The sequence below is a fragment of the Astyanax mexicanus genome, chromosome 3 (assembly GCF_023375975.1).
Source record: "Astyanax mexicanus isolate ESR-SI-001 chromosome 3, AstMex3_surface, whole genome shotgun sequence".
In the NCBI taxonomy this organism is placed as follows: domain Eukaryota; kingdom Metazoa; phylum Chordata; class Actinopteri; order Characiformes; family Acestrorhamphidae; genus Astyanax; species Astyanax mexicanus.
In genome coordinates this window covers 52073929-52095545 of record NC_064410.1, presented here as the reverse complement: position 1 = coordinate 52095545, position 21617 = coordinate 52073929, and positions in this window count along the sequence as shown.

Sequence of the window (21617 nt, the reverse complement as noted above, 5' to 3'; positions counted from 1 at the left end):
ATCTGTCACTCAGAGCTTTATAGGCAGTTCTGAGGCACCCGCTGTGTATTAGCGAAGCTGGTGCCGAATGCGAAGCAGCATAAATGCCTCAGGTAATTTCCTCCCAGCTTCTCCGAGCCTGTAGGCAACAGCGGCGCTTCATGCTTCTGCACTCGCAGCCAAGAAAACGTGGTTCTCATTATCAGCAAAAACAAAACCAAGAAGCCATATGTCAAAACAAGCAGGCTTTTGTTCGTCTAAATAACTGTGACAGTCTGACCACAGCTAATGGAGGAGAAAAGAGGAGGGAACTGCTAATCGAGATAAATGCTCTGTGTGAAGCTAAAGGCTTCCACCGTGGTGTTTAAAGAGAATGCTGCTAGTCTGGAGTGAGTTATATAGCCTTGTTAGTCATGCCCGTGAACAGATCTTAAACAGTCCCAATAGTAGCCTGAGAACGTTTTTAATGCGCTTTGTTCTGGGGGTGTTCCCATCTATCTATTGTGCCATTGTTGGTAAAGGGGGGCTGAGAAAGCTGAAAGTTGATTTGGCAATAGCTCTGGAGATGTGTTGCCTGAATGACAGTTGGAAAAGTCTGTGTAGATTTTTTTTATCTGTAGTATCTAAGAAGAAATCTGCCTAGAATATATCGTCGCTGTCCAATGAAAAACACTTATCTCCAAAACAGCAACTTTACAGGAGAGAGAAAAAACCTTGTAAACGTTCAATGGAAGTCAACGTAAAAAGAATTAAGTTCAGGTCATTTTGAATAGTTTTTATTGGTCTGTTCATCAACAAAAACTGGCAAAGTGTGAGGGACAGTTTGTCTGTTCAAATTATGTAGTAAACTGAAAATTGACAAAAGTGGAGATAAGTGTTTTTATTGAACAGCACCGATATACAGCTCTGGAAAAAAAAATTAAGAGAGCACTTCAGTTTCTGAATCAGTTTTTCTGATTTTGTTATTTATAGGTATATGTTTGAGTGAAATGAACATTGTTGTTTTATTCTATGAACTATGAAAAACATTTCTCCCAAATTCCAAATAAAAATATTGTCATTTAGAGCATTTATTTGCAGAAAATAAGAAATGGCTAAAATAACAAAAAAGACACAGAGATTTCAGACCTCAAATAATACAAAGAAAACAAGTTTATGTTCATAAAGTTTTAAGAGTTCAGAAATCAATATTTGTTGGAATAACCCTGGTTTTTAACCCAGTTGTCATGCATCTTGGCATGTTTTCCTCCACCAGTCTTACACGCTGCTTTTGGATAACTTTATGCCTTTACTCCTGGTGCAAAAATTCAATCAGTTCAGCTTGGTCTGATGGCTTGTGATCATTCATCTTCCTCTTGATTATATTCCAGACGTTTTCAATTTGGTAAGATTAAAGAAACTCTTTATTTTTAAGTATTTTATTTATTTACAGAGCTGTACATGCTTAATATTGCATTTATACATTTTTATATTTTTAATATTGCATTATACATTTTAGGCTGAAGACCACTAAACACTAAACAACCTGTTTGGGATCTTCTTGGGATGTAAAAAGTGTGTCTAACTAGCTAAATTGTGTAAAATTGATTTTACATAAGCTTTGGCTTCTACGCTCTGCTGATTGTGTGCTGTGTGCTGATATTCACAACTGAAACTAAAATATCTGTTAAAGCCATGCCTTTTCCATGTATCTGTATCTACATAAGCCATTGGTCAGACTGCTTCCCAACACAGCAAACTAACCACAACCTAGTGCTGATTTCAAGGGCATGTATCATTTTTTTGCACAAACAACCAGGAAGTTAAAGATTTACATAGTGTAGACTCTTAAACACAGATGTTATTCTGTACCAGTAATGCCTTCTAATCTTTCACTGTCTCTGTCAGGTTGCTTATTTACCTCGTTGATGAGTCTATGATGTGCTTATGGGATCATTTTAACTGTGTGCCCACTTCTTGGCAGAGTAGAAAAAGTCCCAAACTTCTTTGATATCACTTTGTGATCCTTTCCAGCTTCATATAAATAAATAAAAAATTCTAGATTCTCTGAAAGCTCTTTTTTTGTTCTTTTTTCTCTCACATATGCGTGTCCTTCTTGTGTAGAGCAAGCTTGAAAAGTTAAGTGGTTTAGTCCACACTGTCAAACTAGCAAGAAACCAGGTATGTAAGAAGTCATTAACATAAGGGTTCACATACTATTTCATGAGCACTATGAGGTTTTATAGTTGTTAATGTTCTTAATCTTAATGTTTTGTAATTATTTTAGAAACATTATATTTGTCAATAGCCTTGACTTGCATGACCAGCTCAGATCAGATCACATTTAATAGATAGATAGATAGATAGATAGATAGATAGATAGATAGATAGATAGATAGATAGATAGATAGATAGACACTTTATTGATCCCCGAGGGGGAATTCTAGACATCCAGCAGCAGGTATGTATAGTACACAAAGTTACAAAAAGATAAAATATATCGATACATATAAATACAATAAACAATTTTATGACAACTTTAGGCAGAAAACCATGAAATTCCAAAGGCTTTACATACTTTTTCTTGCCACTGTAGATGCCAAAAGAATTTAAATCAGTTTTCAGTTCTTCTCCTGAGCATTACTTTTCCAAACCTAAAAAAAAAAAAAACTTCAGCACATGAAACGTGTCAATTAAACTACATTAAAAAAGGAACAAAAAAACAGCACAAAAAAAAACCCATTTCCCCCCGACATCATCTCCTCCAGCCTATCTAAAGCCGACACTCACCTGCAGCCTGCAGCTCAAGCCCAGGAGACACTCTGCTTTTATAGAGCTTGTTAACGTATGACCTGTTTCTGCTCACTGGCTTTCAGTCCGGAGCCCTTCCACCTGCCTGCACCCTTACAGGGGACCCTCCGAGCCCGCCAGTCCAGTTCCTCTGTCTCCACCTCTAAATAACGAGCCTGCCTCGCTGCAGACATCTAAATTGAAACTCCAATATACGCTGAATTGTATTTATTCTTTGCTCCAGTATTCAAATTTAAGACTGTAAGACCTCTCACACACCAGCCCATTATCAAAATAAATAAAAAAAGAAAAAAAAGAAGAAGAAGTAGAAAAAGAAGGTGTGAGGGGGAGGGGGATGGGCCTGTGTACCGTTGGGAAATAATTGGCTGCTCAACACATAAACAGGGTGAGTGGAGCCGCAGAGCCCGTAAAATAAATTGACTGGAGTAAATAGCATGTTGCTTTTTCCGCGGGCTCACTCCTCATGATGAAGTATATAGATCCGCAATTTCCACGGCCGCAGACAAGCCCAATAAACTTCATAATAAAGTGCACAGGTTAACAGAGGGGTTATTTTCACCTAGCTGGCCATAACTATAAATATCCGGGTAACTAGCTAGCGCTAGTCAGGGGACGGGGATATTTACGGCCCGCCGCTCCAGAGTAATGCCGCTTATCTTTGGGCGACATCGCATTTTCGGGTTTGCTTTATGACCGTGTTTTAAGTTTATATTGTCCTTAGCTCTATTGCTAATCAATACGTGCATATTGAAAACGTAGATCACTGGGATAACTCGCGGGTGCTCCGCGCTCCGTGCTCTATGCACTTTTGTCTTTTCTGTTGCTGAGAATGTTAGAGAAATGCTGTTATCAATTTCATAATTGATCAAATTTTGCCTAAATTTCCTTCGGGATAAATAAAGTATCTATCTATCTATCTATCTAAAATAAAAAGCAGCTAGAATAGCTGAAAGGCTGAATCAGTGGCCTAACCCTGCAGGTTTTGGCAGATGACTTGGAAGTTGCTTGCAATGCCCCCAAGTTCATCTCTTGTGGGTGTGTTTAAAGTCCATATAGGCACCTTTGCAACATGACAGCCAGTTATTTCCAGCCATGCAAGACCAGCCTCCTGTCTGTTTGAATAGGGAGGGACTAAAGTACTGGAAACTGAAGGTCAGATTATTGTTACTGAAACAACTAATTTTACATTACTGATAAAATCTGTTTTTTTTGGGCTTGAATGGCTACTGCACCTGCGCATATCTCCACAGCAAGGGGGGCTTCTCTGCTAGCAAAAGCTCAGAGAGCAATGGCTGGGGACCTCGGACTCCCATGTCTGTGATTGGTTCCAAAGGCTTGTTTGGCCAGTTGGTTTAGAGAGGAGATATACCTCTTGGAAATGTCTTCCTAGCTTTTAAGACACTCTAGGTTTCAGCCTAAAGATGCTGTAATTCTTTGCTCAGCATCAGCTTACAAACCAGTCAGCTCCTTTAATGCCTTATTCTAGAAAAATAGACATATATATGTTTTTTTTTGTTTGTTTTTGTTTGCTGTTTAAGCAAACTTCTGCATTCTCCTTTCCAAATGAAAGGATTGTACTTAGACTTATATATTTAAATTAGAGTTTTTTTCCATTTATTGAGGACTCTGCTCTCCCTCAAGCTTTTGCAGTTGATTTCTGATATAAAGGGGAAAACAGGAAGTGGGCAGACTCTTCATTAACTTGTTTTGATATAATTTGCCTCTTACCGCGCCTACAAATTGTGTTTTCTAAGAGTAAATGACTGGCTGCTTGTCGATCTGTTGCCTGGTGTTGGTGTTATGCTCTGGGCGGAACAGTGGAGGGAATCCGTGTCCATCTCTATTTTTGACAATGATCTTAACATGGACTTGAGAAGAGTCTTCTCTGTAAATAAGAGACATCATCATTGTTGTGTTGTTTTGTTGTTTATCAGCGCCGGCGATATGCCCAGGAGTGTTTGAGCAAGAGTGTGTGTGCCCATGTTTGTTTGTGAGCAAGTGTTATTTTATCTTCACAGCAGCCGAGGCTGTCAGACGGCCACCCCCTCAGAGAGAAGGTTGGGGTGATGCCAGGTCTAACACACACACACACACACACACACACACACACACAAACAACCACAAAACAAGACGAGGACGAGCAGGATAGGAAAGGGAAGGGGGTCCGGGCGAATCGAAGCGAGGGGACGGCCAAACAGGCCTTCAGAGCCAGGGAGAAACGTTCGCTTCCAGAGACCAGCGAGCAGGGTTTTGTCCCCCGGAGGCAACGGGGCAGCCAGTGACCCAGTGGCTGCCCTCCAAGCCCCCTGCGAGACAGGCTTAGCCCGCCCCTGCCCTGCAGTCCTGCTGATAAGACCGGACTGCCCGACGCCGCTCACCTAGAACACAGGCCGGCGCAGGAAAGAACAAACAATGCCCAGCACCTTTGAGCTGCAACTAGTTTCAAAACTCACAGGCCCATTCTGAAGGGCGAGCTAAGATGAATAATGCACACAGACGTTCTGTCAGGAGCACTTACTTTACGCTCCAAAGTCATGTTCCCTGCATCTTCCTCAACTTCTCTTCCTGCTATTATTCCACCTTTTATCTGCGGCCCTCCGCTTGCTTTTGAAAGAACATAAAAGAGCTAAACCGGAGACGTGTTTTTGGAAATTAGCGTGTAATTACATTAATATTTTTTTTCATATGAAGACTTTTCTCTTGTTCACAAACTCATGAAATTTAAGACATTTCTCTTTATTATCACAATTAACGTTATAATGTTAATGGGTAATTAATTGAATTTTGCGGAATAATTCAGGGCTCTATTTTAGGGTCCAAGAAACAGCCTCCTATTGTCTTATGATTCCTATAGTTATGATTGGTGAAGCCACATACAGAGTTTACAAGGGTTAAGGATGATATAAAAAAGACTCAGTGATGGCCAAAACTTTTTTTATATACAATTAAAATGTTTTATATTTGCTTTCAGTGGCATAGCACATAAAGTTCATAAACAAAAAAATTGTTTTAAAAGTGTAGTTTTTTGAGGACAATGACAATTTTTACCATTTCTGGAGAAAAGATCCTTGATCATAGCTTTTCTACAATTACTGAACAGTTAGTACAGGCACTTAAAATACACATAAACCAATCTGAACAGTTAGTTTTATATTTATTCTTTATTATTGCATGAAATAATAAATGGTAGTGGCACTAAATAAATCTACTCCTTGATCAGGAGAGCTAATGAACTAATTACACACTTTTTTCAGACATCAAGATTTTACTAATACAAGAAAGCCATGTGGTTATCTGTCAGTCCTTGTTTACAACATTGTAGTAAGAAGTAGCATCACATCAAACAAGTAAACAACAACATAACAAAGCTACAAATATATTGTTTAAAATATGTCAAAGTTGGAAAGATAGGAAGCTAAATAACATATTCTGTAATCCTATTGTTTTTGTTTCGAATTGTAGGTGGGGGACAGAGCCAAAGAGATATATATTTCTATACATTCTGGTGGTATGTAATTTATTTATAGCTATTAAGCTATTTATCTAATAATAAAGAATAAATCATTTTAAAACCTGGGGACATAAAAAGTTTCAATAATTAAAGAAAAACTAAAATAAAAAGGATTTATTAATTATTATTAATTATTTTTTGAGACTACCACAATCATGGAAAACTTTTTTTTAAATACTATCCTTCATCTCTTCTACACTCTCTTTCTCGCTCTCTCTCTCACACTCACACTCTCTCTCTCGCTGGCTGCAACCCTGCATCTGTTAATATGGCCGAGACTGCAGCGATGATTTTATTAATACACCAAAACCGGAGTCCGAAAAACCTGCTGCCCATATGTTTCACGTACCACGGCTTGTCCTTCAAATCAAAACCAGCAGCCGCAGTAAAAAGCCCCGTATTTGTGAATAATAGCACAGTTGTCTGCGCCGGATAAAATAATATGTTTATTACGCTGGCAATGGAGTGCCATTGCCAGGAAATACATGGTATGTACAGCGATGTATAGGAATATATTACTCATCCCACATGTGGCGCGGGCCTGAGCGCAGGTAATGGATCCAGCACATGGGCTTTGGAAGTGCTCCTGCGACCCTCCATCTCAGCGCTGATTGAGCAGCGAAGCCCCGGCTGTAAGTGAATTACAGACTTGCCGTTCTGCTTTTACAGATACGTGTATGATTTGAGCTCGGAGCGGAGGGCTCGCTCCCCCCTCCTCCAGTGTAGAACTCAATAGAGTTGATTTATGTACGCTACTCATTATGAATTCTCTCTTAAGGGGAAACGTAGGGACCGTGCCAGGGAGCGATGTGATTAGAGTCAGTTGAACCCAGGGATTGTTATTTTTGCGTGTGAGCCAGGCTGAAAAGCACACGTCTTACATTAGGCGATATGGCACAATGCAGTTCAGCATGTTTAACTGGGAGAAAAGTGCAGATAAGTATTGGTTATGGTTCCTGTGAGCTGTGTTCCCTTGTTTCAGGTTCCACTCAGGCTGGTATCACAATCCAGAAATTCAGAAAGGTAATTTTGGTAAAATACAGAAATAAACATGTATTTTTCTGTTCAAATGTAACCAGATTTCATTGCCTTAAACATAGTTTAATTTTTGCTCTATATTTATTCATATTTGTTTGGGAATTTGAAAAATATAAGAGACCACCTAAAAATAATGAGTTTCTTTGATTTTACCAAAAACCTCTGGAATCTAATCGAGAGGAAGATGGATGATCACAAGCCGTCAAACCAAACTGAACTGCTAAAAGTTTTGCATCAGGAGTACATGCATAAGGTTATCCAAAAGCAGTGTGTAAGACTGTAGAGGAGAACATGATGCCAAGATGCATGAAAACTGTGATTGAAAACCAGGGTTATTCCACCAAATATTGATTTCTAAAATCTTTAAACCTTATGAATATAACCTGTTTTATTTGCGTTATTTGAGGTCTGAAAGCTCTGCATCTTTCCTTTTTTTTCTTATTTTCTGCAAATAAATGCTCTAAATGACAATATTTTTATTTGGAATTTGGGAGAAATGTTGTCCGTAGTTTATAGAATAAAACAACAATGTTCATTTTACTCAAACATATAGCTATACATAGCAAAATCAGAGAAACTGATTCAGAATCTGAAGTGGTCTCTTATTTTTTTCACAGCTGTATTTATATCTCAGATTTCTGTTCATTTTTATTATTTCTGATTTAACCATTTAATATACACACTTTGGATCAGTTTCTCAGACTGGGATTAAGTGTAGTCCTGGAATACACAGCACTTTGAATGGAGATTTTCCATTTAATGTAGAAAAAATCTAGGACTAGGCTTATTGTCTATACGGTAAACCAGAAATAAAGCTAGAGGTGCTACAAAAGGGTCTTTAAGCAATATAGTTTGGATTATGTTTAAATAATAGGACTGATGTAACATAATCAACAACATCAAGTTTAGGAAGACTCTGGGGCAACTCATCAATGATGCCACTGATTACGCATATCAATATGTCGATTTGCATAACACGCATTAATGCTTTGCAAAGATGGCCACGCCCTCTGAAAACAGGGACCGTCAATAATTCACACATTAACACTGTAAATAATATGATAAAAACAGAAGTGCTTCATTTAATGCAGTGAGAAAAGTGAGTAAAGTGTAGAAGTGTGTGGTTTGGGACGCAGGCATGGATTTAGAGCAAGCTGCAGAAAATGCTTCAGACGAGCAATCAAAATGCAAGCGTCCTAATCTTTAAAGACTATGTACGAGTGAGAGAATAGTTTAAACCAACGTCACAGCCTAATGCTTAAAGTTATAGGTTATTTAGTGTGTTGCTATGCTATGACATAACCCAGAGAATAATGTTCTAGAGTGCATGCTATGTATTTTTTTTCAAGAGAAAATGGTTAAAGCAAATATTGAAATAATAATAATATATATTTTAAATGTCATTACTTACATATTTATTTTATTGCTGTGGTTAAAATATTATAACAGAGCACACATGTGTAGTATAAATCATTAATTACTATAAACCAGCCGCGAAAAACCCTTTAGAATAATCTGTAAATTGTAGTCATTAGAATAATTGTACAGTAAAAAATAATTAATATATAATTAATAGTTTGAAAGGAACACTCATCAGGTGCAGCTCTAATTATGAACCGTATTTGTAATAGATCTATGTGTTGAAGTTTAACAAATAACACAAAAACAATTTGATAACTGTTATTAACATTTTATTCAAGAAATAAAGGCCAGAACTAGTCTTATAGTTTATAAAACCTTCATTAAAGCATTTAAATGGTTAAATAGTTGGAACAGAGCAGTAGAAGCTAATTTATAAACATTTTTAAATGAGCTTTATTTACGTTTATCTCCAGGATTAACCCAGAACTCCTACATTCTGTAAATGTAAAGGTCAGATGAATGAACATACATTCACACACACTGTCCTGTAGTGATGCTCTCAGAATGTTTAGCATGTGTCACTCAGGAACCTCATGAGTTAAAGTAAAGAACAGACAGAGTGCTGTAAGGAACTTTACACAGCGTTTAAAGGCTCTGTGACACACATATATTACCATGCTTGTAAAAGATGTTTGTATTAAAGTTTAAAGAAGTGTTTAAAGGCTTAAGGAAGGTTAATTCTGACACATTTGAATTATAAAATTGCATTTTAATTTTTTTAATACAACAAAATCTGTTTTTTTTGTGCCTTTACTCAGAGAACCATGTTTAATAAATAGTGTATTACTTAAAGGACAGGATATATATACATATATATATTTCCCTTGTGATTCCTAAACAGTGAGCCTTTTAGCAGTATCAGAGAAGCAGCACACACACACACACATAACACACGCAACAGTTCCAGGCTGTAGTGCAGCTCAAATGAAGTTAGTGGAGTTGTGAACTGTGAAAAATGTGCTAAATAAATTTGCACGTTTGAGGGAGTTTTTGTTGTCAAATAGTTTATAGAAAATGTGAAAAATCTCTGTAAATCACAAACATATGGATCCTAGAGCTAAGTAGCAATCAAAGGCAATCAAACTGTTTACTCAGGTGTATTTTGATAAATTAGTTTGTATGTAGAACTGCATATTTGCCAAGCAATTCATCATCAGAATGAGCAGCTCAGGAAAGCCAGCCGGTTGTTGATAAGTCGCAGTGAAAATCGGGTGAATGAGCGAAAGCCGTTGGAGAAAAGCTCGAGAAAGAAAGCCCAGCCTAGGTTACGCTGCAATTAAACCATCAATCTGCAATTATGTTGGCTAAAACACACACAGATTGTCACCTGTTTGAGGTCTGGATGCTTTACCCGGTAATATCACACACCACGTCCTCTGGAAACACACACACACACACACACACACACACACACCGCCTGCTGAAGGACTGCAGTATACTTACAAATAACAGCAGCCATCAGCCCAGCTGTTCAGTCCAGACACGCTGAGGCTGGAAAGAGGCTGGAAAGTGTTTCTGCTGTTTAAATTTCCAAGACTTTTAGACGCTTCGCCTCAAACACCAGAGCTTGTGTGTGTGTGTATGTGGGCATATATGTGTGTGTGTGTGTGTGTGTCTCTGTGAATGAAATCTGCCGGCCGAATGGAAAGTGGCACTTGCAGGCTGTTCTGCTACGCCCTGCTGTGAGCGAGAGTATTATATTTCCTGACAAATATTTTGGAGCATAAATACAAACACAATACATCCAAATCCCTGCTTAAGAGGCACGGCGCTCTCCGTCTTTACAATGTCCAAACACATCGCTAAAAATATAATCACACATTATACTAATATCCCACAGGCCACAGACTGCTTCACTTCCTGGATTGTGTAGACTTGTGTATTTTGTTGTTTTTTAAAAGTTCCAGGAAGTAAAAAAAATGTGACTGTGTACAAAGATGAACATTATATATATATATATATATATATATATATATATATATATATATATATATATATATATATATATATATATATATATATGAATATATATGATTTTTTGCACCAGGAGTGGCTCAAAGTTATCCAAAAGCAGTGTGTGAGACTGGTGGAGAAGAACATGCTAAAATGCAAGAAAACTGGGATTATAAACCAGGGTTATTCCATTAAATAATAATTAAGAATTTGAACTCTTAAAACTTTATGAATATGAACTTGTTTTCTTTGCATTATTTGAGGTCTGTAAGCTCTGCATCTTTTTTGTTATTTTGGCCATTTCTCATTTTCTGCAAATAAATGCTCTAAATGACAATATTTTTGTTTGGAATTTGGGAGAAATTTTGTCCAAAGTTTATAATAATTGATATAATTGTTTATAACTTGGTATGGTTAAAGTTTGGTTTGGTAAATCAGAGCTTAACTCTGTATAGCATGGTGTTTTCATTGCCCTTTCATTGTTTTCATTTATTATTATTGGACATATACAGTACCAGTCAAAAGTTCTTTTATTTAGGATAAAAAAAATATTCCACCTGCAATTTCGGGAATTGTATTAATTATAAAATTTAAATGAATACAACCTCTTTACTATGCTATTATATTATCATTATTCCAATTGCAATGAATTGATCAATAATATAATTTATCACAATTGTTTCTGGAACAATAAAATACCAGTTTGGACACACCTTTTCTCATTCAAAGTATTTTCTTTCTTTTTATATTGTATTTTTTACATCGTAACTTTAATATTAAAGCTATTCAGGGACATTATATGCAGAATTATTTTGTAAACTAAAAAAAAAGTGTTAAACAGAATTTTCAGAGTTTTATATTTTAGATTCTTCTAAGTAGCACATTTATCTTTAAGGACAGACCTGCATACTCTTGGTATTTTAATCTCAGTGTCTTCATGAGTCACCTGGAATAGTTTTCTCAGCATCTTGAAGGAAGGAGTTTCTGGAGGTGCTGAACAATAGTTGCTGCTTTTCCTTCAGGCTGTGAAGCTCCAACTCATCTCAATTAAATCACCTCAAATCACATCAGTCTCAGTTCATCAGGTTTAGGGATTCCATATGTGTCCCTTAGTTGTATTATGTGTTTAATATTAATCTATAATGTAGAAAAAAATAAAGTAATAAATAATGAAAAATTCTGACTGGCACTGATGTTGCCATTTAGTTTTTATGTACTATCTAAAACAGTGTTTTTAAGTTGTTGCCTTAGGGAAACATTATGTAGTTTCTTAATAAGGCATGCATGCTAAATTAGTGGTTCTTAATTTTCAATTTTCAACAGAAGAAAAAAGTATAAAAAATGTAAAATCATGCTATAGAGGGTTTAGGATTTAGAGGGTTATCCATTTTAATTTAAAATTTATTCACATAAATTCAGTGAGCAGCTCATTCATATTTGTTTCTTATTTCGGGCACATGACTAAATATTTTAAGGTTAAAATCATGATGTAACACAATAACAAAACGACAATTTCATAACTATTATTAACATTTTGTTCTAGAAATCAGGTCAGAACTAGTTGTATGGAATGTAAAACCTTCATTAAAGCATTTGAATGGTTAAATGGTTGGAACAGAGCAGTCAAAGCTAATTTAAATAGACTTTTATAATAAGCTAAATCAGAATTAACCCAGTACTTCTACATTACATTCTGTAAATAAGTTCATATAAATAAACACAGATTCACACACTAAATTGATGCTTTCAGGATGTTCAGTTTGTGTAGGAACTTCATGAGTTAAAGTAAAGTACAGAGTGCTGTAAGGGACTTTACGCAGCATTTAAAGGGTCTGTAACACAAATATCACCATGTGTTATTTTGGGTTAAATCAGGCGAGTTGGTGATTCCTCCATCTGTTCTAATATGATCAGAGTTAAACCTCTCTTAGATAATTTACATTCAGATTTAGACCAGACTTAGGTGTCTAAATCCTCTGCACTCTTTTTTGATGTACTAATAATGTATCTAGCAGGATTAACAGACCAATAGAAGAACTTCAGAATGATTTGGAATACAATCACTTTTATATTAAAATTTTAAGGTAGAAAAAGTTGCAATTTTTGAGATATGTGTTTGTGTTTTTTTCTTTTAAATATTTTTTGAAATATGTTACTGAATATGGTTGTATTTACTCATATACTGTGAAAGTTAAAAAGATTGTTCCTTCTACTTTACAGTTTTTGCATTACAGCAAATATATGTTTTCACTTTCGATGGAAGTTAGTATAAAAAGGTTTGATTCATTTTTGATCATTTATATTGGCTTATTTAAGAAGAAATCAATAACATTGACAATATAAAGAACAACTGCCACATTCACATGATCACAAAACATTTAAAAGCATTTTTTCTTTCAGTAGTAAAAGAGATTACCTAGAGCAGATTCTGATGAACATAAATACAGTAAAAAATAAACACAAATTTCACAAAGCCAGTGCCCTAGTAAATGTGTTAATTTCCATCAGAAGCTCACCTGAACTAACATCATAAATCACATATATGAAGAATGACCCAAAAGAAATGCTCCAAAAAAAAAGCAGTGTGTAAGACTTGAGGAGGAGAACATGCCAAGATGCATGAAAACTGTGATTAAAAACCAGGTTATTCCACCAAATATTGTTTTCTGAACTCTTAAAACTTTTCTTTGTGTTATTTGAGGTCTGAAAGCTCTGCATCTTTTTTCTTATTTCAGCCATTTCTCATTTTCTGCAAATAAATGCTCTAAATGACAATATTTTTATTTGGAGTTTATGAGAAATATTGTCTGTAGTTTATAGAATAAAAAACAATGTTCATTTTACTCAATTATACACCTATAAATAGCAAAATCTGAGAAACTGCTTCAGAAACTGGTTTCTGGTGGTTTCCAGAACTGTATAAAGAACGACCCAACCGTGATAACAGCCAAAAATGAATAAGTGGAGGAAGTGACTATAGTCAGTGCATACTTTGCAAGAAGTGCAACATATACATAATAAAATCATATAATTTAAAATGTGTTTGAGGAGAAATTGTAAGAGAATCCCTGAACATCTCCGAGTAGAGATCTCAGCAGACACAGAACCAGCGCTCCCCACCAGGGGGAGATATTTGGGCTGGTTGAGTTATGGGACAGAGGACTGAGTTCTCAGCAGCAGCTCCAGACTGGAACAGTGGGATTCAGTGAGATCAGCTGACAGTAACAGATCTTCTGTATCTACTGATTCTGAAGCTCCTTATCTCTTTCTTTCCTTTTAACAACTATCAAACTACTCAGGACATGCAGGATCTGAACTCACTTTATTCTCTGGATGAGGGAAATTGTGTGTAGTATGGAGAAAGGCACAGGGATTCAATCAAAAATCATCATAGTGTAAGAGAGGAGTCTGCAGATTCGTGTAGTCTCGAAGGGGAATTTCACCTGTTCTTTATCCCTCTTTAATGTGTTTAATAAAATGTTTGTAGTATAAATAAAGTAATTCAGATTTACAGTGGTCTTAAATGGAACCTAATGGTTAAAGTGTTTAATAGCTCTGAAAACTGTTAAACAAGATAAATACAAATATGATATCTGAGAATATCTGAGAATAATTAAATTAAACATATGGTACTATATACAGTATATAACTATAAAAAGTTAATAAAAGGATAGATGGTATATATAAAATACAATAAAACAACAATACTGAACAAACATACACCAAAAAAAACCCCCAAAAAAAACATATAGAGTTATTAATATAAAAATGTATGTAGGAAGGGAATAGTGATATATACATTAAACATATATGCACAAAATTTGAAGAATTTTCAATAATTAAAAAAAAAAACAGTGAACATAGTTCTGCACATCGTAAAACATGTTGAGCATTTAGTAATTTAGCATTATTGCACATTTACACTGGTTTTTATTGCCAATTTGTAAAAAAAAATGAGCAAATTAATATAAACTTTTCTTTTTTCATACTTCTGCACATGTCAGGCTACATACACAACATTAAACATTTTTCTCACAACAGAAAATGTGTTGAAAAGGTTTACTGGTGCTGGTTATGTATAGTACATATAAATTTTATTTTTGTGTTGTAGATATCACATCTCTGATTCACACTTTTTCTGTTTCCAAAGAAAAAGTGTATCTCCAAAATAATAACTTACAGAAGAAGGAAAAAGCCTTCATTACTTTCATTGTGAGATAATTTAAAGAGGTGTTTATTCCAAGTAATTTAGATTATTGCTCTGATATTACATATTTTGCATACAAAATGAAATATGTATTGAAAACAATATGAAAAACATCTGCTGTGTTCAAATATTTTAGTAAACTAAAAATCACCCAAAGTAAAGAAAAATGGTTTTCTTTGGGATCAAAGAAGCAATTCTATTCTATTCTATTCTATTGTATTGTATTGTATTCTATTCTACTATAAGAAATCTAGTTCATACAGTGCAGATTTATATCATACAGTACATTTCACATCAAAGTTTTGTGTACAGTCTAGTAATTCAATTATTCAGCAATTTAAAGATTGAGTTAATTTTTTTTTTTTGTTTATTGACTAAAATATATATATATATATATTGTGTGTTTTGTTTGTGGTCTTAGCCTTAAAACCCTTATATCACACCATCACACACTGAATAGTGTTGGGTTTGTCTTAGTAATTAGTAAATCAGGAAATTAGTAACTGCTAAATTACATTAGAAATGGCATCAAAAAGTGTAGAAATAAATTGAATAGGTGTATACAAGACACCTTGTATACATGAAAGAGCTATTTTTTTTACTGGTTCAAGTGAGATTAGAGTGTTTCAGACTCTTTGGTGCTCATGAAGGAGTAGCACCCTCCACTCAGTGCTTTTTCTAATCATAATCTGTATCTTTTATATCACTTTTATTATTTCCCTTACATCACATGTCTTATAGAGTAGTAAAAGCACAGTAATTTGAATTCTAGTAAACTGTCAGATTTGAACTATTGATTTTTAAACATTATTCAGCGTTGATTCTCCTTTAATTTGAGGTTAATTCAGCCATGAATAAATAGCTGGGAAAAATAACAGTTTTGTGAACAGTAGAGATGAGAGATGAACCACTGTTCAGTGTAAAGTGCAAAGGGCAAATATGCAAAATAAATGTGCAGCTCAGCAGGAGAAAACAGACTACATGCTCTACTGTAGCTTCGGATTTACTGATGTTCTTCATAAAAAGATTAAGATTTAAAATAATGCTGGACAAAATAAAAACATTTTTATTCCTGTGTAAAACTCAGAAACAAGAAGACATATCAGTGAATCAGTGATTGCATCAGAGCCAATATAGAGACCTCGTTTTTCCAAAAAGCAGAGATGAAAACAGATCTGAGACCCATCGTTCAGAGATGAGCTGTGCTTTAATTTGAAGTTTCTGGCCTGGTGGGTGTCTGATTTATTGAAAGCTGAAATTAAACAGTGTTTAGCAGAAAGTGTAACTAAATTACCTTGCTCTTTCAACTGGTTTTCCTGTGTGATTGTTCTTTTTGCAGGCAATTAAAAGTGAACTAAATAATGTGGGATTTTCATTCGTCTGCCGGCTTTCTTTTGTACCCAGAGCCCCACTGTCACTGTTTGTAAATTCTCTTTTTAGAGGAACCAAAATAGCCTGACATTTTCCTTCAGTACTCTAACCCACGTTTCCTCAGGCAAATATTCTCTCTCTCTCTCTCTCTCTCTCTCTCTCTCTCTCTTTCCTCTCTCTCTCTCTCTTCAGTAGCAGGTCCTCATTTTGCCTAAGATTTGTCTCCTATTAAATATGATGGTGCTAAATAGGACTAATGGTGAACAGTAAACTGTAATAAATGTGTGTGTGTGTGTAACCTGAGGAAAACACCTTAATTGGTACGCTATTAAAAATCCATTACATATCATAAAAGTTTGTGAATGTTTTTTTTATATTTGTTCTATGAATAAATATACTTTTTACATCCTGTGGTGCTTTATAGACTATCAAATGGTTATTACACACATATTTTAAATGTTATATATTAAAAATAGTTTGTCAGAGAAAAACCTGCTTATTTTAAAATCTGTTCTTTTACAGCATCTCTTCTAAAAAACATCTCTTCAACACGTTCAGATGTTAACTATATTAAAATTTGGGAAATAACAACCAGTAAGTCCAGAATGCATTGATTTAGCAAAAATGTTTTGTTTTTTGTTTTACATGATATTGCATTAATGTTAATCTTATTAAATATTAATTACATTTTATAACAGAGCTATTACATGTAATGTCTATTAGAATTTTGGTTTTATTACCAACAAAATTGGGTCAAATGATAACCAACAAGAGACATCTTCAAGCCTGTTTAATTTGTTAGCAAATGTGATTATTACATGCTATTACATTATTAGTACATGGTCCTTTGTATGAATTAGATAATGCTGTATTCTAATTATTTCATGTTTAATTAATAATAAGATTATTTTAAACAACTTTTTAAAGCCAAAAATGTTATTACATGATATATCATTATATACAGCTATGGAAAAAAACAAGATAAATAAAAAATAATAAAAATAAGATATAAGACAATAATAAAATATTGTCATTTAGAACATTTATCTGCAGAAAATGAAAAATGGCTGAAACAACAAAAAAGATGCAAAGAAAGTAAGTTCATATTAATAAAGTTTTAAGAGTTCTGAAACCAATATTTGGTGGAATAACCCTGTTTTGACATGTTCTCCTCCACCAGTCTTACACACTGCTTTCTAGATCTGTATACAACACATTATTACATTAGTATATTGTATGGCAATATTGCATGCATAGGTAATTACAAGTGTTAATTTGTACCTAACTATTTAATTAGTTTGATAAATAATTTCGATAATTCCTGTTTTACATTATTACAATATTATTTTTAAATTACTATTGCATGTCATTGCATTATCATTACCCATAGTTCATGTTTAATATAAATGTCCTTTGAATTAAATGGTAACAACAATAAAAAAATGACATGTTCCTTCTTTCTTTACTTATTAACAAGCAAAAAAAAATGGCACTATACTGTTAGTGTACATATAGTTACTGTATCTCATATTTTCTACAGAAGAATCTTAAACACTTTGTAAAGCTCCATCCTCCATATCTTTCACCATTAGTGAATGCAGAAACATCTGTACTATTCTGCAGAAAGTGCAGTCCTGAGGGAGTTCTCCCTGAAACCCCCACACTGTGTGAGACACACAGGCTTTTACACACTTCACCTCAGCACACAGAGGTCACTACTCCACTGTCAGTGCTCTCGTCCATTTAGTCATAAGCGAGAGATCTGGCCCCATTAAAGGAAGGCCCGCACATCAGTGGAGAAATGGAGCTGACGTCAGCGCTCACTCACCCTCATTTAGCAGCGTGGAGGATTCACTCAGCCTACTGTTATAACTCAGCGGAAGTGACAATTTGGCATTTGGCACCATGTATTAAATTATCAATGAGCCGGAGGAGCTCCTCAAATGGGCCTGAACAGGAAACCGGGGAGGAAACAAATGCTGCCGTGTTGGGTGCTTTCAGATGGTCTGTCTGTAAATAATGATTCATTTTGTACGAGTTCCAAACGTATGATCAACAGGTGTGATCTGTCTTTCTGCATCAAATCACAATCCAGAGTTTTTTTAATTATTACAAGATGTGAAATAATTTAGTTTTATTAATAAAGATGCAAAAGTGACAAAGTGTTCTTGGGCAAAACCATAGAAGAACCCTTTGTGTTTTAAGCTTGGACACTAACATGCCACACTAGTGTATTGACTAGTTTAGTGTGACTCCCATGACTTTTGCCATGTCCCATGGAAGCCAAAAAATACTGTACTGATATGCATGATGGTCCTCCTGCATTCAATGTGGGTGTGGTTTATGCCATAGCTGCTTATTTGTGGACACATGGACAATTCTAGCCAGACACTGCTGGTCACAATCATTATAATCCTTCATATTGTTGCTCTCCAATGAAAAAACAGTATCTCCAGAACAGCAACTTTACAGGAGAGAGAAAAATTATTCTAGACTTTCAGTGGAAGTCAATGTAAAAATAGTTTATTTCAGGTCATTTTTAAGTATTTCTTTTGGCCCTTAAGGGACAGTTTGTCTGTTCAAATTGTGTAGTTGTCACATATTAGCCTGTCTGTCCTGTGTTTTTCCCTCTTTTGGTTTTCTGTGCTCCTGCCCTGTTTTCCTGTCTTGTGTCTCCAGCCATGTGCTTTTTTGAGCACATGGCATTGTTTTGTTATTGTTCTGTCTCCACCCTAGCCCCGCCCTAGCCCAGCCCTAGCCCAGCCCTAGCCATTAGTGTTGTCACCTTGTGTCTTGTTTGTAACCCCGCCCCCTCATTACCTGTCTTCACCCTCCTTGTGTATAAATAGCCTCTTGTATGAGTGTTTCCTTGTGGAGTCTTATGTCACGAATGAGAGGAATGGAGAGGATGGACGTAAGTGCAGATAAATAATTGTATTTATTAAATAAACAAGAAAAATAAATACAGAAAACAAAACACGGGTAATGCAAAAAAACTTATGAAAAACTTACAAAAAAAACAAGACTAGGATAAGGATTAAACTTAGACAAATGCAAGGAAAACTAATTAAACTAGAAACTCTAACTTTAAACAAAGAATAACTAGAAAATACAAAACAACTGACCAAGATTCTAAGTAACACAAAACACAAACTCTACTCACGAATATACAGTCACATAGATACAAAAGACTCCACAAGGAAACACTCATACAAGAGGCTATTTATACACAAGGAGGGTGAAGACAGGTAATGAGGGGGCGGGGTTACAAACAAGACACAAGGTGACAACACTAATGGCTAGGGCTGGGCTAGGGCGGGGCTAGGGTGGAGACAGAACAATAACAAAACAATTATGTCACGAATGAGAGGAATGGAGAGGATGGACGTAAGTGCAGATAAATAATTGTATTTATTAAATAAACAAGAAAAACAAATACAATTATTTATCTGCACTTACGTCCATCCTCTCCATTCCTCTCATTCGTGACAGTAGTAAACTAAAAAATCAACAAAAATGAAGATATTGGTGGATTGCTATTAGGAGGAAACTGACTTGCACGTGAAGGTGCACGAGTAACTCATTTTTACATTTGTGTGTAAGTGGTGTGCCTACGTTGCCAAGATAGCAATGAACATCTGACAATTTACTGTTATCAGGGTTTTAATCAGTCAGTGTTGCATCTGTGTTTTTTTATGTTACTAAAATAGCAGCAAGCCAGAAATTTACCTGAACACACCTCACCTCCAAACCACCACACCCATCAGCGTAGATATATTCACAAGCACCATTGCTATTTAAACTACACAGGCGCAAGGCATGAAAATAGGTTGTTGGTTAGGTGTAAGATAGCAATGAGTACTGCGACGCTCCGTATAAAGTAGAAGGTGCCAATAGAATAGCACACTGTAAAGATTTAAATCATGAACCTGTGGGATCATTCCCAATGCCAGGGTAAAACACCCCAGCACTGAGCTGTAGAGCAGTAGAACTATGTTCTCTGGAATGATTTTGCACCATTTAATACTTTTGGGATGTGTTCTGGAGTTGAAGATAAAGTAACAGTACAAACAGTTACTCCAACAAAAGCTGAATAAACACTTTTTTAATGCCCTTGATTTGGGGAAAACAACGAATTTCCAGGTGTCCCAGTACTTTTGTCTATATAGTATATAGTATATATAGTATATACTGCATATATAATGTCCTGCAGTCCACAAGGAGATAAAGAAGAAAATTAAGTAAAATATCTCCTTCTCTCTTGTTTGTAACATAAGACCCAACAGAATGACTGAACCTTTGAGTGTATCTATAGTGCAGGTAGAGCAGATACAGGCTGAGCCGTGCTCTGGCCACCTTGTCCCGGTGTGATTGAGGCATACAGCACGAGCTGACGTGAAGCTATGCTCAGTCGAGCGTGTTGTGAGGATATCTGCAAATGAGCATAATTGCTTCATCGTTTGCCACATGCCTCCCCCTTCGTTGGTGTTCCTGAGCTTATTATTTACTCTCTGAATCTGTCAGATTGCGGAAACATGTGAGGTGGCCCCAACAGTCGAGTGGATTTCAAAAGAAATGAGAAATTTGTTTAAAAATCTCACTGTGGAAGTGGGGATTTATGGTGTTTGGACTGTTCTGGTTATGGTTCTGCAATTGCCTGATGAAAACGCAGATATTATAAACAGATGCTAAAAGACAAAGCAAGCTCAGAAGATGAATTTCGCTTCAAACGGCTCTTTTTTCACAAACCAAACAAACAGACAAAAAGATTAAGTTCAGAAATCTCTCATTCTGCATTTACACTTTCCGAGAACTATAAATCCTCTTAGATTTTCTTTGAGAAAAGTTAGTTGCTGATTCTAAAACTTTTTTTATTAACTTAACCAAATCTTTCCCATGTAAGAAAAAGCTCAGTTACTCTCCTTATTGCACACAACACTTTAGGTCCTGAAACACTGAGGTTCCTCTAGTTCCTCTAGTAAATATATTTTAAATGGTTTCCTTTGAAATCTACCAATGAAGTCTTTCATGTACTTAAAAGGTAATCATCATTTTGTACTAATATATATTATAAGCCGTTTACAACCATTACAATTTAGAATTAAATATGCTATTGTTTTTAGTGACTTTGTGAATGATATACTCTATATTTTTAATACCCTGACCCATAACCAAATACCCTTGATCTTAGAGAACCATGAATGATCTGGTGTTCGATTACTTTTTCTAAATAGTGTGCTTTATGTAAATGTAAACTCCTTTGTAACTGGATCAGTCTATGCTGAAACTCCCCTTATAACTTCAGGGTGAATGGATAAGGTAAAAGTACCGTATAAAATAGAATCA